This window comes from Microcaecilia unicolor, chromosome 4, assembly GCF_901765095.1.
Source record: "Microcaecilia unicolor chromosome 4, aMicUni1.1, whole genome shotgun sequence".
In the NCBI taxonomy this organism is placed as follows: domain Eukaryota; kingdom Metazoa; phylum Chordata; class Amphibia; order Gymnophiona; family Siphonopidae; genus Microcaecilia; species Microcaecilia unicolor.
The window spans coordinates 165,682,704-165,698,137 of NC_044034.1; the positions used below are offsets into that span (position 1 = coordinate 165,682,704).

General features: G+C 46.8%; 1 protein-coding gene across 2 annotated transcripts in view; it reads left to right on the top strand.

Annotated features, from left to right (window-relative positions):
• The first annotated feature begins 605 nt into the window (after window positions 1-605).
• MDK (midkine) overlaps window positions 606-15,434 on the top strand; it is a 29,629-nt gene continuing 14,800 nt past the window's right edge. The window contains exon 1 of one of the 2 annotated variants that reach the window (XM_030200858.1): window positions 606-772. The gene's annotated coding sequence lies outside the window, so the exon portion shown is untranslated. The remainder of the gene's footprint in view (window positions 773-15,434) is intronic. The other variant, XM_030200860.1, reaches the window with a different exon arrangement.

Below are 15,434 nucleotides of genomic sequence, written 5' to 3' on the forward strand. Positions count from 1 at the left end.
CCTGGTGTAAATGCAGCAAGATGCTTATAACTTACAGTATTCTATGCAGAAGTGGGAGTCCCATTTCTGTCCCATCTGTTCTGTCCATAAATATGCCCCCTTCCAAAGTTTAGTGGGTATTTGCAGAAGAGTGCTTAGGCAGCACACTGCATAAGCAGAGGAGTGGCCTAATGGTTAGCCTAGCAGGTTGCCGGCCTAGGTTCAATTCTCTCTGCAGCTCCCTGTGACTCTGGGCAAGTCATTTAACCCTGTTGCCCCAAGTACAATGTACCACCTCGATTATGAGCCCACTAGGGACAATCCCAGTAACTGTAAATTTAAGCGGAATGAATGAACATACTTATGTGCACAGTGTGTGCCTAAATCTTAGCTGTAGTGCACAACTCAAACCCAAGGGCTTTTGAGCAGAGATCTGAGCATTTGTTTGATACTTTTTCTCTCTAAAGGCACCAAGGCAGTAGCCCAGCCCCGTGCTCTTTTTAAGCAGCCCAGTTGCCCCACCGCTTTTCCTTGCCCCACACCACGGACGGGAATGGGACGGGCTTTGTCTCACTCAGAGTCTGCAATGGGGGAGGGGCGGGACCGAGTTTTGCAAAGTTTGGGAAAACTACCTTTTGTTGTCAGCAGGGGTGACGTCACGCTGCAGCCCGTGGAAAGGTTTGTTCACATGTGACCAGCTCAAACTAGTTCTTCTCAGGACACAAAGAGAAGGAGATCAGGAGGGGAGAGGAGAGGAGAGGAGCCGGCCGAAAGCGGAGCAGCATCCAGACAAGTAAGTGAGAGAGGCACCGCTGGCCACAGCTGCAGCCTGAGCAGGGACCACAGGGTACAGCAGTGCCCGACTCCATCTGGAGGGCGACCCAGGGCAAATCTTGCTGGGTCCTGTCCCCGGGTGGCGGGGCAGCTCTTCCCGGGTCCCTTTCGTGATCCAGAGGGGGAGCCAGGTCCGTCCCCTGGACCATTGGGCGACCAAGATCTCCCTCCTTGGGCATCTCCGCGGCTTTCCTTTGTCTTAGTTTTGCGATCGCGCTTCCCTTCCCCCCTGCTAAACGAGGAACTTGAGTCTTTAGGCTTTGGCAGTCCTGTTTCTGAGGACCTGTGACTATTCCTTGAAAAAAAACCAAACTTTTGGAAATTGGTTTGCGAAGCTGATTTTAGCCTGCCTGAACACCGCTGAACTTCCAGCGCCTAATCTCCTGGGAAGACACAGTAAACACCTTCCTTCCCTACCTGCAGGAGTTGGTTGCAAGTTTTCTGCTTTGAAGCTTTGCATAGGTGTTGATTCCCCCTTTGTGTCAGGTTTTCTTCAAGTATTTTACTTCTTATTTTCCTAAAAGATAAGTAGAAGCAGTAGGTGATACCTAATAGATTTGTGATTAACTTTGGAGAGCTGTGCGCCTTTCATTGACTTGTCAAAGCTAACCACCGATGTACTAAGCCGGTCCAATGATAAGGTATCACCCGTGGGTGCCAGTTTTGTGGAGTCTATGGGTGCTAGAGCACCATCAAAATTTTATTTATTTATTTATTATGTAGATTTTGCTCACACCTTTTTCAGTAGTAGCTCTAGGTGAGTCACATTCAGGTACTCTGGATATTGGGAGCAATCCTTCATGGGGGGAGGTATCATTGTAGGCCGAGTATAGTACCCCCAAGCTTTTTGAAAAGTTGGCTTGTAGGGTATCACCTAGAGCTTGTTGGGCTTTGTTTCTAGGTTCATAACCCAGACTGGCACGGAAATCTCGATACTTGATCCCAAGAGACAGCTAAAACTATTGATGTTCACACAGAATTGTAAGAAAAGTCGAGCTCTTTAGAAAAGCAATATTTCTGTATTTGTAAATTTATTTGATTTCCATTTTAGTTTACCACTGCGGGAGATGGAGGGGGGGGGGGCAGTTAAAAGAATTTATGAAGAACAGGAACAGATCAAAATCTGAGGGAGAGACCGCAGTGACAGGGAGAATGGGATAATGAGGAGAGAAGAGGGCATGGACTGGGAAGAATGGGTCAGAGGAGGAGAGTGCACTGATGGGGAAGAATGGGATAGAGAAAGGGGAAGATGACTCCAAATGGGAAGGTGGGACTGGACAGGGAGAAGAAAAGGATAGGGTACCAACTGGGGAAGAAGGGGACAAGTGGAGTAGAGGAGCAGCTTAGTGGTTAGAAAAGTGAGTTGCGAACCAGGGAAGCCAAGATTCAAATCTGGCTTCTCTCGCTGATACTCTATCTGACCTTGGCAAGCTACTTTGGGTTTGAGTTTGGGCATAGAAGTCGCTCATGTGCCTGGATATGTCATTTATTTGTCTTGAGCTTGGAACTGGAAAAGGTGACAAATACATCTAAAATCCAAATCCAGGGAGAGGATGGAAGGGAACACAAACTAGGACAGAGAGAGGAGGGGAAGAGAATACCCACTGGAGAGCCTGGGACAGTGAGAGGTGGAACAGAACATCAGTGGGGGTGCATGGGACAGAGGGAGAGAATGGGAAAGGGAGAAGATGGCAGCACCTGGGGAGAATGGGAGAGTGATCGAAAATGTAGCGAGAGGGAGCCCTTGAAACAGAGAGAGGAGAGGGCATAGAGCATATGACAGGCAGAGGAATACAGAATCAATCAACAGGGAGAGGAGGGGGCACTGGAGGAGGAGGGGACACCAGCTAGGAAGAAGAGGAGAAAGGGCAGGGGAAGGAAATGGAGCTTTCTAGGGTAGATATATCCTGTTTTTTTCTGGCCCCTAAAGAGTCAGTTCACCATTGGTCCTTAATTGGAAGTTTCTCAGTGTTGCTGCTTTGGTTTGGAAGGTCTTCCCTCCCCCCCCCCCCCCCCCCTCCATTTGAAGACTTTCTGCAAGGTTCATTTATTTACTTACCTTCCTTCTTCAGTAGATGGACACTTAGAGCCAGATATTTCTATTTTAAATGCTGTCTTCTAGGTCATGTCTCCCAAAAGCAGATCAGGCAGTAAGCCGAGGGGAAGTAATCGCAAGCTTCAGGGTTGTCTGGGTATCCACCCTCATATAAAGTTTTTTTTACATTTTTAAACTTAAGCACATGAAGCAACCAACTTGTCTGTTTAATCACCATAGAATGATGTGGGGCTATAACAGGAGGTTGGCATCCATAACACATGAGGAGCTCATTAAAATTCCAGTTTGAACAATAATTCCTCCACTCCTTTCCCCTGTATCTTTTGGGCACATCCCTCCACAAAAAAAAAAAAAAGCCTCACAGTTGGAGCTGGAGGACTTGATTGATGGTAGGTTTCTGTGGAGGATGGCTGACACTGCAGTAGCCGAACACAAGTCAGGTCAGAGCTCTGAGTAGTCAGTGAAATGTGTTGGTGCTTTTATGGGCTGCACAAAAAATATGGCTTTTCTCGACATTAGGTTCAAGGGATAATCACAATGTCTGTGGAGCAAATGCAGCTGATTAGCTACAGAGCTGAAAGGGCAGAAGATCTTACACCTAGAAGAACATTAACTATCCAATTGAAGTTGATATCTGGTTCCCTAGTCTTTGTTCACTTTTTTTTGTTGTTGTTTAATCTGGTCTATTTCCTCCTTTCTGTTCTTCCTGCTCAGTTGGAACCCTTGCTGGGATCCTAGACCCAAAAGCCTTGGTATGCAACTACCTTAGGGATTTTCCCACTTTTTTAATAGCCCCCTTCGTCCCATAGTTTCTAGTCTGGTCTTTGCTTGGATTTGGATTTCTACACAGCTCTTCTCCAAAGATCCAGAAAGTTACATAATTAATTAAATTAGATCAAGTTCAATCAAATTACAGAAAAATATAACAGAGCTGGTATCCACTTCCCCAAGGTCCATACCTCTCCCCACTCCTTCCCCTTCACTCTCCCCATCCTTCCATAGCCTAAACATAACACCCTGCAAAGAGACACAACACACCAAATTGGAGTAACAAAAAGGCCACAGCTTCGTGTATTATTACAGTTATGCAATAAAACAATTCACGCTACATAAAATAACTTTTTGAGAAACACAGTTCCCCCAAGCTACTCGCCTTATCAGCTGAGCAGCCAAATTCAGCATGCCATCATATAACAACCCCTCTTACCCTGCCCTGGCAGCAAGGGCCCAGGGACAGGCATGAGCCTCCATGCCTGCATATCCAGGTCTTCCAAACCAAAAGTAAAACTCATGGTTCATCCCCCATTGCAACAAAGGCCTCAAGCTCCGTCTATATGGTCCAAAGAAGTCTTCGCATCTGAGGGGTGAGAGGGTGGGAAAGCCACCTCCGAGGAGCAAAAAAAGCCTCATGCCTCGGAGGGGTGGCCCTTAAATATCCCAACCCCTCACCCCCAAAAGCCTTGCCTGTCCAGCATGCACTAGCCAATCCCTGGTCACCTGACCCTGAATCTTTTAAACTTAGCCAATCGGAAACCGTTTCCTTCTTTGATCTGTTTCCTCTCTCCCTCCCCCCCGATCTGGCTGTCAGTGCTACCCCCTGGAATATTCTACCTGGTCTGCCATCATGGGGTAAGTGGGCCCAGCCTTCTGTTAGGGTCACCCTCAAGACTAGCTCTTAGACTTTCTATTTATAAGTACATAAGTACTTCCATACCGGGACAGACCGAAGGTCCATCAAGCCCAGCATCCTGTTTCCAACAATGGCCAATCCAGGTCACAAGTACCTGGCAAGATCCCAAAACAGTAAAATACATTTTGTTCTAGAAATAAGTAGTGGATTTTCCCCAAGTCATTTTAATAATGGTTCTTGGACTTTTCCTTTAGGAAGCCATCCAAACCTTTTTTTTTAAACCCTGTTAAGCTAATTGCTTTTACTACATTCTCTGGGAATGAATTCCAGAGTGTAATTACATGTTGAGTGAAGAAATATTTTCTCAGATTAATTTTAAATTTACTACTTTGTAGCTTCATTCCGTGCCCCCTAGTCCTAGTTTTTTTCGAAACAGTATACAAGCGATTCATGTCTACCCGTTCCACTCCACTCATTATTTTATAGACCTCTATCATATCTCCCCTCAGCCATCTTTTTTCCAAGCTGAAGAGCCCTAGCTGCTTTAGCCTTTCCTCATAGGGAAGTCATACCATCCGCTTTATCATTTTCGACGCCCTTCTCGGTACCTTTTCTAATTCCACTATATATTTTTTGAGATGTGGTGACCAGAATTGAACACAGTATTCGAGGTACGGTTGCACCATGCAATACAAAACCATTATAATGTTCTTATTTTTGTTTTCCATTCCTTTCCTAATAATACTTCATTCTATTTGCTTTCTTAGCCACCGCCGCACACCGAGCAGAGGGTTTCAATGTATCATCAACTATGACACCTAGATCCCTTTCCTGGTCGGTGACTCCTAATGTGGAACCTTGCATTGCGTAACTATAGTTTTGGTTCCTCTTTCCCACATGCATCACTTTGCACCTGCTCACATTAAACGTCATCTGCCATTTGGATTCCCAGTCTCGTAAGGTCCTTTTGTAATTTTTCACAACCTCTTGTGATTTAACAACTTTGAATAACTTTGTGTCATCAGCAAATTTAATTACCTCATTAGTTACTCCCATCTCTAGATCATTTATAAATACGTTAAAAAGCAGCAGTCCCAGCACCAGTGGCGTTCCTAGGGGGGGCGGTGGGGGTGGTCCGCCCCGGGTGCACGCCGCTGGGGGGGTGCCGCGCGCGCCTGTCCTCCGTTGGTCCATGCTTCTTCTCTGCCCCGGAACAGTTCCTGTTCTGGGGCAGAGAAGAAGCATGGTCCAACGGAGGGCAGGCGTGCGCGGCACACCCCCCCCCAGCGGCGTGCACCCGGCGGGGTGGGGGGGGGTTTCTTCGCGGGGGTGTCCTTTCGCTGGGGGGGGGGTCCGTGCTGCATCGGGGGGTGGGGGGGGCGCTTTACCTGGGGGGCAGGGCACATCGGCGATCCGCCCCGGGTGCCAGCCCCCCCAGGAACGCCACTGCCCAGCACAGACCCTTGCGGAAAACCCCACTATCTACCCTTCTGCATTGAGAATACTGACCATTTAACCCTACTCTCTGTTTTCTTTTAACCAGTTTTTAATCCACAATAGGACACTACCTCCTATCCTATGACTCTCCAATTTCCTGAGGTACTTTGTCAATTGCCTTTTGAAAATCCAGATTCCTTGAGACTAGTATGAAGAGAACAACTCTAACAGTCCAAGGCTCAGGATCCGTGCAGCAGGGGTCCTTTTGGAACCCTGGATCATGCACTCTAAATCCAGGTACCAGATGTTCATGACTGCTGCTGCATCCCCAGGGGCTGTGAATTCTTCCTGTGCAACATCCCCACTCCCAGCTGGTCTGGCATGCAAAAAAAAAAAGCTTATCTGAGAATCTAACCTGGACCAAGGTGCTGCCTGAAACAATAAGGCTTAACAACAATCAGGTATTCAGAAAAGCAATCATGTGTGTATCAGCCATTTATTTTAAGCCTTCCTGCTACATTTAGTTTAATTCCTTCTTGGAAGACTCATAAATTGCCTGTGGAAAAGAGAGGCAGAATGGCTCTGAGGAGTACTCATTTCCTCCACCGCCAATTCTGTACACATATTTCTCGTAGGGATAAACAGTGCTTGCACTTCTACCTGCAGGGATGCTGGACAGCATTCAGAAGTGAGACTTATGCATGTTCACACTTGCACAGCTGCAGGACATGCGTCAAATGTGAAACACAGTTTAATTGTTTTTCTGCTGTAATTATGATTCCTAAGGGACAGTGTTAGGTAGGATAACAAAAGTGTTCCTTAAGGAAAATAATTATTAAATAGCCTTAAAAGGCAGTATAAATATGCTCTTTCAAGTGTGTGATTGATAGACTGAACAACAATACCTTGAGTGAATTCCTTCAAAAAGGCAGTAAATAAATCCTAATAAGTGGCCTAATGGTTAGGGTGGTGGACTTTGGTCCTGAGGAACTGAGTTCAATTCCTACTTCAGGCACAGGCTGCTCCTTGTGACTCTGGGCAAGTCACTTAACCCTCCATTGCCCTCCATTGAGCCTGCCATGAGTGGGAAAGCACAGGGTACAAATGTAATAACAAATAACACAGAAACCCAGCAAAATGATTGAGAGAAATATATTAAGATATATTTGATCACCACACACAAACATAAAACCTCTTTACAATCCCCTGCTAATTTAAAGTAAAATATAAGTTTATTCAAGTTCAGACAAGTGATGTCATTTTTGTCAGCCACTACTTTGAGGAATCCCATTTCCATTCCCTCCACTCTTGAACCCAGGGCCAGTGGAGGCAGCAGGAGGGTTATTGGGGATACCCTTGGGTAAGGAGTGGGGAACAGGTCCTCTGCTTTCCCAACCCCCTTCCTCCATTGCCTCTGACGGTCCAGATCCTCCTCCTTCCTGGGCATCCTGTCTCATGTTTGCTGTTTGTCCTGTATGGGCGATGGGTTATTCAGCAGCAGCAGTAGTAAATCTTGTTTCAAAATTCAGTGCTGAACTTGCAAGCCCACCTTCTCCCCTGGCAGGGGATTCCTGTTAGAAAAGTGGAGGGAGTACGGCCCAACAGGACTTGTCAGTGTAGCAAGACTCTTAGGCCCCTCAGGACTGGAGTGGAGGAGTAGCCTAGTGGTTAGTGCAGCGGACTTTGATCCTGGGGAACTGAGTTCAAGTCCCACTGCATCTCCTTGTGACTCTGGGCAAGTCACTTAACCCTCCATTGTCCCTGGTACAAAATAAGTACCTGAATATATGTAAACCGCTTTGAATGTAGTTGCAAAAACTTCAGAAAGGCAGTAAATCAAGTCCCATTTCCCTTTCCCTATTTGAGATTCTACATGGAATGTTGTTATTGCACTAGCAACATTCCATGTAGAAGCCTGCCCTTGCAGATCAGCAATGCAGCCGCGCAGGCTTCTGTTTCTGTGAGTCGGATGTCAGACTCACAGAAACAGAAGCCTGCGCAGCTGCATTGCTGATCTGCAAGGGCAGGCTTCTACATGGAATGTTGCTATTGGAGGAGTAGCCTAGTGGTTACTGCAGTTGACTTTGATCCTGGGGAACTGAGTTCAATTCCCACTGCAGCTCCTTGTGACTCTGGGCAAGTCACTTAACCCTCCATTGCCCCTGGTACAAAATAAGTACCTGAATATATGTAAACCACTTTGAATGTAGTTGCAAAAACCTCAGAAAGGTGGTATATCAAGTTCCCTTTCCCATTGTACAGGACAATGATGTGGTGACCTCAGGGCCAGACTGCAGCCTAGCAGCGGAGTAACATTCCTATGCCTATTGCTATGTTGCCGATGCCTAAATTTGGTTACTTAGTTTCATTTCCTTCTGAATGTGAGCAGAGCTTTTCTGAAATCACGGAGGCTTCAGAGTCCTGGAACTCATAATTAAAAAGAAAAAAATGATATAGCAGCAGAGATTTAGCAGTAATAGCGTGCAAACTTGTTTATAATTAAGGAAAAATCCAATAACCCAATTCATTTTGTATCAGTAACAAAACATATTAAACAAATAAAATCTTTTTCCAAATGGAGGTCTGTTTTCTGGTTGAGGTCTGTCCCCCGCCCCCCCCCCCCCCCTCTTCTGATAGGTCCTGAATGTGAGTATGTGGTCATATCTTTGGAAAGACCTGTGTTTGAGGAGTGATGTGGGAAATTACAGACTGGTAAGCCTGACATCAGTGCCGGGCAAAATAGTGGAAAATATTATAAAGAATAACATTTCAGAACACATAGACAAACATGGTTTAATGGGACAGAGTCTGCATGGGTTTAGCCAAGGGAAGTCTTGCCTCACCAATTTGCTTCATTTCTTTGAAAGCATGAATAAACATGTGGCTAAAGGTGAGCCGGTTGATGTAGTATATCTAGAGTTTCAGATAAAGTTCCTCATGTGAGACTCCTGAGAAAATTAAAGAGTCATAGGATAGGAGGCAAGGTTTTGGTGTGGATTATGAATTGGTTATTGGACAGAAAACAGAGGGTAGTGTTAAATGGTCATTTCTCTCAATGGAGGAGGGTGAACAGTGGAGTGCCACAGGGATCAGTACTGGGACCGGCGCTATTTAACATAGTTATAAATGATATGGAAATCGGAATGACGCGTGAGGTGATTACATTTGCAGATGACACAAAACTATTCAAGGTTGTTAAAACACAAGCGGGCAGTGAAATATTGCAGGAAGACCTTAGGAAACTGGACATCCAAATGGCAGATTAATTTTAATGTGGACAAATGCAAGGTAATGCACATTGGAAAGAATAATCCGAATCATAGTTACCTGATGCTAGGGTTCACCTTGGGGGGTTAGCACTCAAGAAAATTATCTAGGTGTCGTAGATAATACACTGAAATCTTTGGCTCAGTGTGCAGTGGCAGCCAAAAAAGCAAACAGGATACTAGGAATTATTAGGAAAGGAATGGTGAATAAGACCAAAAATACTATAATGCCTCTGTATGGTATGACCTCACCCTGACTATTGTGTTTGGTTCTGGTCACCGTATCTCAAAAAAGATATAATGTAATTAGAAAAGGTTCAAAAAAAGGGACCAAAATGATAAAGGGGATGGAACTCCTCTCGTATGAGGAAAGGGAAAGGGAATGGGACTTATATACTGCCTTTCTGTGGTTTTTTCAACTACATTCAAAGCGGTTTACATATTATATACAGGTACTTATTTGTGGGATACAAATGCAATAAATAATAAATAAATAATACCTGGGACAATGGAAGGTTAAGTGACTGCGACGTCAGACTCCGTCCAACTGGAACTAAGAATGCATGCAGCTTTCACAGCACGACGAAGATGAAGAAGTTAAAGAAGACCGCGGCTGGGCTGGCGGGGGGTTGGGGTCCCCCGCCAGCTGAAGCAATATTTTAAAAAGCTGGCAGGAGGAAGCGGACCTCGGGGGTAGGTGACGGCGGTAGGCGGGGGAGGGAGGGAGGGTTAACGGCGGTAGGGGGCGGGTTGACGGTGGTAGGGGTGGGCGGCGGCGGCCAGGGGGGCTATAATGTGCCCCCTCACTCTAGCCCCTGCCCCCCCTACCGCCGAACCTCAGATAAGCCCCTGGGAGGAGGGACAGCTGTAAAGGAGAACCTTGTGGGCCAAGAGAAATTGTGCCTGAATGTCTATAGAAAAGATCTGCCAGGAGCATTAATGTCTTTGCGGAATCTGTGATTTCAGGACAGGCTGATTGTGGTTTGGAAGAGCAGAACAGACCAGAGACAAGGGTATGGGGCTGAGGTTGGGGAGGGGGGGGAGATGGTACATGGTTTTCTGCTTTCTTCAAGAGCTCTGCAATTTTACAGTCCCCAGGAGCTTCACTCTGCCGTGCTCCCTCTCCACCATCTCCTTGTGACACTGCCAAGTCACAGAACAGTTCTCAGTCTCTCCAAATGTGCAATTAGCTTGGATGGAGATGAAAAAGAAAAGTTTTGAGACCAAACTAAGAACAGATTTAGGAAAGAGAAGCCAATGCTCTATCCTGTGACAGCTGCACTGGAAATGGCACCAGCAGGGTTTGATACTGGGATGCAGAAGTGACACCCTGTGCATGATCCCCTTGTAGACTGCACATACTGCTTTGCAGACTTCATTTGGGGGCCTGACTGGGCTTTATATTGGTTCCTGTAGCATCTGCCTGGGCAGCTCCCAGCTTCTTTGTCAGAATCAGACTGTTTTGTATGAACGGTTTCTGAAATCGTTAAACTAAACAACTTATAAACAAAGCTATTTACATGAAAGATTCAGGCTCTGAACAGCCAGACTTAGCTGGAAAGTCGTTGTTTAAACATGATTAAGGGTAAGGAGAGGAGATTGTTGTTTATTGCCTGGAAAGGTCAGTTTGTGGACCAGTCAGACAGTGTGTTTACACTGGGGAATGTGGAAAAGACCACACTAGTAATTTGAAGCTAACAAGAAGGAAATTTAATTTTAAAGAAGAGCTGTTTTAATGTTGGTTGATAAGGATGTTTGTAGAATCCACAGGGCACAGCTCTGCAGGAACCAGCCAGGAACACTTTCATGATAAATGGGATCATTTCTTGATTATATGGAGTTACTAAGGGACCGTGGTGATATAATATTAGGAGGGGGGGGGGGGGGGGGGCTTGTGAGCCACTCCAGCTAACACCCCATGGCACAGTATGGCACATGGCATAGATGTGTGTGATACATGGCATGACATGGTATGCTTTATGGGTGCCCTGATAGTATGATGCTGTGAAGTGTGAGGGTAGTATGATATCATACGGGGGGGGGGGGGGGGCAGCAGGATACCTTTATGTTTGTAGGGCCAAACAAATCACCACCTGCCCCTGCCATCAAGCTCCCTAGTAGCCAACAGGGGCGTAGCTAGGTGGGGCCACGGGGGGTTGGGCCCTCACAGATTTAGCCCTGGCCCCCTCTACTTTCCAACCCCCTGCCAACGAACCCCACCACTTTCGATCCCCCCTACCGCTGCCGCTGAAGTCTTCAACGTTCATCACCGGCACCTTCGCTGATCAATTTCTATGAGTCCTGACTCCTGACGTCCGTCAGGACTCACAGAAACAGATCAGCGAAGGCGCCGGAGACTGGTGAGACTTCGGCTGGCGGGGATTGGGGACCCCTGCCAGCAAAGGTACCAGGCAGCGGCGGGAGGGGGGATTGAAATTGGCAGGGGAGGGTTGGCAGCAGGAGGGGGGGTCGAAAGTGGCGGAGGTTGGCAGCGGCAGGTGGGGGGTCAAAAGAGGCGGGGGGGTCAGCGTCTGGGGGGAGGCAGGCTAAACTGTGGGTGCGGTGTGGGGTCAGGGGTCAGTATGGGAGTGTAAGTGTGATGCAGTGGGGGGTGGGGGGTCAGTATGGATTTTTGGACATGGTGCAGTGTGGGGGTCAGGGGTCTGTATGGGTTTATGGGTGTGGTGCAGTGTGGGGTGGAGGGTCAGTATGGATTTTTGGACATGGTGCAGTGTGGGGTCAGAGGTCTGTATGGGTTTATGGGTGTGGGGTCAGGGATCAGTATGGGAGTGTGTGATGCAGTGTGGGGTGGAGGGTCAGTATGGATTTTTGGACATGGTGCAGTGTGGGGTTAGGGGTCTGTATAGGTTTATGGGTGTGATGCAGTGTGAGGTAGGGGTCAGTAGGGGCTTGTGGGCATGGTGCAATATGGAATTAGGGTCAGTATGATTTTTGGATGTGGTGTAGTTTGGGATCAGAGGTCAGTATGGATTTTTCGACATGGTGCAGTGTGGGGTCAGGGGTCAGTATGGGAGTGTAAGTGTGATGCACTGTGGGGTGGGGGGTCAGTATGGATTTTTGGACATGGTACAGTGTGGGGTCAGGTGTCTGTATGGGTTTATGGGTGTGGTGTAGTGTGGGGTGGAGGGTCAGTATGGATTTGTGGACATGGTGCAGTGTGGGGTCAGGGGTCTGTATGGGTTTATGGGTGTGATGCAGTGTGGGGTCGGGTCAGTATGGGGGCATAAGTGTGATGCAGTGTGGGGTGGAGGGTCAGTATGGACTTTTGGACATGGTGCAGTGTGGGGTCAGGGGTCTGTATTGGTTTATGGGTGTGATGCAGTGTGGGGTCAGGGGTCAGTATGGGAGTGTAAGTGTGATGCAGTGTGAGGTAGGGGTCAGTAGGGGCTTGTGGGCATGGTGCAATATGGAATTGGGGTCAGTATGATTTTTGGATGTGGTGTAGTTTGGGATCAGAGGTCAGTATGGATTTTTCGACATGGTGCAGTGTGGGGTCAGGGGTCAGTATGGGAGTGTAAGTATGATGCAGTGTGGGGTGGAGGTCAGTATGGATTTTTGGACATGGTACAGTGTGGGGTGGAGGGTCAGTATGGATTTTTGGACATGGTGCAGTGTGGGGTCAGGGGTCTGTATGGGTTTATGGGTGTGATGCAGTATGGGGTCAGGAGTCAGTATGGGAGTGTAAGTGTGATGCAATGTGGGGGGGGGTCAGTATGGATTTTTGGATATGGTACAGTGTGGGGTCAGGGGTCTGTATGGGTTTATGGGTGTGATGCAGTGTGGGGTGGGGGGTCAGTATGGATTTTTGGACATGGTGCAGTGTGGGGTCAGGGGTTTGAATGGGTTTGGGTTGTGAGATGGTTTTGTGTATAGTAACTCTCACATGGCATGCTACATGGACACAGTACAGTGTTTGTTGGGCAGAGCATGCTGAGTAGACGCATATATGCCCAGTGCTGTAAATGGGTTATTTGAATAGTCTTAGGAACTAAAATAGACTGTAAACTCCTTCCTGTAATATATTTGCATAAGTGCTGTGTTTAAACTGTCTGATAGCAGCCCTGCTCCATTCTCATCAGTTCCTGTGTGAAAGAGCTTATTTTGATTTTAAGTCTGTTGAATACTTTTCTTATCTTATCTTCCAGCTGTTCTTCCCTAGCTCCAGGAAAGGGGAGGTGTTGAGCTGGCAGGTTGTGCTTAGCAGAGAGACTGTGCCCTCTTCAAGGGGACAGGCAGAGAGAAGGCCTGGCCCTGGAGACATAACTTATGCTAGAACTGAGGGAATGTTGTCTCAGGTGTTACTGACAGATGTCTCTATGCCTGGATCTCTCCATAGCCTTCTCATTCTGCCTCTTGTCCCTTCACCCGGGTTCTCTTTCTCTTCCTCCTTTTCACCCCTCTCTCCTCCTTTCCTGGCCCTCTCCCTCTCTTTCATCCTTCAGTATTCCCCTCCACATGTGCAGGAGCTAGCTGCAGTGATGTGTTCTTTGTACTGATATGTTAATGTTTTACTTTCAGGGGGAGGCAGCACATTCTCAGGCTCCCCATGGGACACCTTTTGTCTGTTTTATTTTTAATCTCCTGTTTTATTTCGGGTAAAAAAGAAAAAAAAGGCTCCAGGTTTTCTTGAGTGCTGCATTCTTTCTCTGCCTGATGAGGGCTCCATGGTAGCTCCGATACTCCCCCACCCCCCAGATCTTGCGCCCTCATTGGCGCAGGCCAGGAATGCCAGCACACCTGCTGAGCTGGAGAGAAAGGGGCTGGGGGAGGCTGAGAGTCCTCACACAGCACAGAAAGCTGCTGTTCTGGAGCAGTAGGGGTGTGCTTTATGAGGACTATTTCTCTGTTTCATACCCCTGTAAAGAACTGTAGGAGGACAAAGAGCAGTGCAGGAAAGAAATATGCCCCCCCCCCCCCCCCCCCAAACACACACAGGAAGAAGCCTGGTGGTGCAGTAACAGAGAGAGAGAGAGGAGCCTGCAGCCTTCCTACCCACTAAAGAATGAGTGGAAACTCCTCAGGGAGGCTGAAATAACAGCACAATGTTACAACTTGCCTCAGAGCCAGACATGTAACTTGACAAGAGATAAATACAGAACATCAGTAGAATGTGGGAACTGGCTTTATTTCTCTTCTCTGCTCGTATTACTTAAACTATATGACTATGTGTTTGAGAAAGGGGTCAGTCATAGGGCTAATATAGCAGTGAGGGACTGAGTGTCACTCTTTCTCCTGCCTCTCTCTCTGAGTATCTTGCCTGAGGTGATCTCTCTCCTTGACCCATGTGTCTCATTCTTATTCTGTGTGAATGAATAGAAAAGCAGGATATCATTATTTTTAAATACATTAATATTGGTCACTCTATGTTTGTTTCTTTGAGTCTGATTTTCTGTTTGAGTGAGTCTCCATCTTTCTTGTCAAGTTTAGAGGCGTATTTTCAAAGCACATAGACTTAAAAAGTCACATAATGTAAGTCTATGTGAATTGAAAATGAATACCTTAGTCTGTTTCCTGTGTGAGTGTGTATGTGTTGTCTCACTCACTTTTTTCTTTCTCTCTCTTTTCTTGACCTCCTCTGTTAGTGGGCCTATGTTTCTGACCCTGAGAATTTGTATTTCTCTCTTTTGACCCTGTGCTTTAAATGGTCGTTCCCTTCGACCTTCTTTCTTCCTTTCTAGGTATTAGTTTGAAACCAGACGTTTACCCTCTCTGCACTCTTTGTGAATGATTTAGGTGTTCTAAGGTGGCTCTTGTGGTCTCATGTTTTGATACATGGATATGAATCCCATCCTGCTTCGCTTGCTCTGAGGAGTACTTTGATAGTTTATGTAGAGAAATATATTCCTTTCAGACACAGACCTCTTTCAGGGATTTAAGAAGATCCACAATCTGTAGCCAGTCTTCTGGTTTTTCAGTAGCAGTGTGGATTTAGATTTTGGATTTGAATTTAACTCAGATTTTTTTTTAAATAGTAGTTGAAGGTGAGTTACATTCAGGTATTGTATGAGGGCCTGGATTCAATTCCCAAACCAGGTCTTCCACACGCCTGGGGTCATTCAGGGTTGAGGCTGCTGCGGACAACATTCACTAGTCTGGGTGGAAGGCATCCCAGTCATTACACAATGGAGACACCTAGTGGCCATATGTAGAGTCCATGATTGCAGAGCTCTGGTAAAAGCCCTGGTGCATGGCTGCCAGCTGAGGAACTGAC